Source organism: Octodon degus, unplaced genomic scaffold, assembly GCF_000260255.1.
Source record: "Octodon degus isolate 3935 unplaced genomic scaffold, OctDeg1.0 scaffold00149, whole genome shotgun sequence".
Lineage (NCBI taxonomy): Eukaryota > Metazoa > Chordata > Mammalia > Rodentia > Octodontidae > Octodon > Octodon degus.
This window is the reverse complement of record NW_004524725.1, coordinates 1,030,789-1,033,024: the sequence shown is the minus strand read 5'-3', so window position 1 is coordinate 1,033,024 and position 2,236 is coordinate 1,030,789.

The following is a 2,236-nucleotide window of genomic DNA, read 5'->3' as shown; positions in this document are numbered from 1 at the left end:
CCCTGCCTAATCCTTCCTCTGTCCCTCCTGCCTGCCCTCCCTCTGCCCGCTCTGACTTGTCCCTGGGTTGATCCACCTGATCCTGGTCCTTGAGGTCAGCCTCTTGCGGGCTTCCCAGAGCTGCTTCTCCCCTCCCCCACAGCCTCTTGCCAGTCAGGTGCAGCCTCTTGGCTCTAACCCTCCTTTTGCTACATATCAAGAATGAGGCTTTTCTCCAACTCAGGACTGGTGAATTAATCTCACCCATGCAGTGGGTGCGGAAGTTAAGGTATCTCCTGGTCTGAGTACACACTATTATTGGGGACTTGGCCTGGCCCCCAATCTCCTATAACTAGTGTAAGGGGAAAGCTTAAATAGAAAGAGACAAATACTATGATTTTCAAGAATCCACGAAGGTCAAAGCTCTCTTGGAGTAAAGACCATGAATTTTCCAGATCACCCCTATTTATTAGGTTTGGGGTGTGTGGAAAGAGGAGGAAACACTGAAGACAAGAGCCCAAGAAGATCACCAGGGCCCCGAAAAATAAAGCACTAAGTGTTGCCAATTAAAAGCACTGTTTGGTCTGAGGGTGGCAGCTTTATGCTGTGGCCTCGGGAGTGTCCGCAGCTCGGGGCTGCATCAACTATGGCCTTAGCTTAACTTTAGAGCACTGTGAGGATGAGCTTTTCCAACAGAGCCAGGGCCCCTTCATGGTCAGCAACTTAACCCTTATGTAGCCTGGTCCCCAGCACTAGATGGATAGAGACTTCTCCCCATGGCTCAGAAAACACCTCAGCCACTGTCAACTCCCTCCTCCCTGATACTGTCTCCTGGTTTGGCCTCCTACCTCGAGGCCATCAGCTGATGGCCCAGTTTTCATTTCCAGTCAAATTACCCAGGAGGTGTCCAATGTCCTTGCTGTCCAATAAAACCTCCACAGCCCCTACTGGCCTCAAAAACAGAGAGAAATGACAGCTTTCTCAAGGGCCCCTCAGGAAGCTGGTGCTCCAGCCCCATAAAGACTGGCTTTCTCTGATCCAGGTCACTCTCCTTCGCATACGACAACCCCTGAGAGCCCACACAATCCCTACAGGACACCATCCACTGGGGCCTTCACAGGGCTGCACCTCTCTGCTTGGAGGCCGGTCCCGTCCAAGACTGTCTCCCAGTTCTGCACCAGGCCCAGCAAGAGATATGACACACTGCTAACCTTCTCCTGTCTTCTGACACCCAGCTCTGGAAAGATAGCCTAATTAATTTGTCCTAATTAAAGATTTAAGCCCCAGGGCCCCCAGCCTAAGTAGACAGTACCCTTGCTGGTCACCCACGGCACCCCAGTGAGGCTGCTGCCACTTCACACACTTTCTTCCCTCAGTCCACTTTGATCTTTCTCGTTCCATCCTCAGGACCCCCACCTGCAAGTCATCCCTGGTGTGAATAAAGCTGTCCTTTCTCAGGAGGCTGCGTGCTTCTCCCCAGTGGGTCAGATCCTCCTCCTCTCTGCACTCTTGTCTGACACCCCTCCTGTTCTGTGCACCAAGTCCCACGACTGCATCGCCTTGTTCCTCCAATGGTCCCAGATTACCTATACCAGACCATGCAGTTGCCTCACTCCTGGCTAAACTGGTATAGTCCTTCCCTAGCCAGGGTGACTGGCTTTATTTCTCCATATTTTCAGCCTCCTATATGGCCACTCAGTCCCTCCCCAGGTCTGAGTCTTACTAACCTCACATACCACCTCCTGTCCCCCAAGCACGCTCCCCCAAGTAAGGTGTCTGCACTGCCCACGTGTCCTGCATGAAGAAGCCACAAGAAACATTGCCCATTTCCTCTCCTTGGTTTTTTTCTTTATAACAACAAAGAGACAGAAATGCCACATCAGACAGATGAAGCCATGGAAGAAAAACAGTCATGTCTGTCTACACCACCCATCCCCCCAAAAGTGACTGCACTGGAATCTACTGTGTGGATTCACTCAGAGAAGCCAACCACACCATCTCAGTCTCGACACTCTTCAAGGCAGAAAACTCCTCCCCACCCCTTGCAATCCTTTGTTCTACCCTTCCTGCTGCTTCTCTCTGATCTTTGCCTACTCCTTCAGAGTGAATAAACAGCCATGGTTGCTTGTACAGAGCTTTCTCAGCTGGTGTCTCTAATCCCCACAACCCCAGCATAAACATCAGTGGTATCCAAATTAAAATCACACTGAGAGATGACCTCACAACTACCAGAATGTATAAAACAAAGCAAACAAAC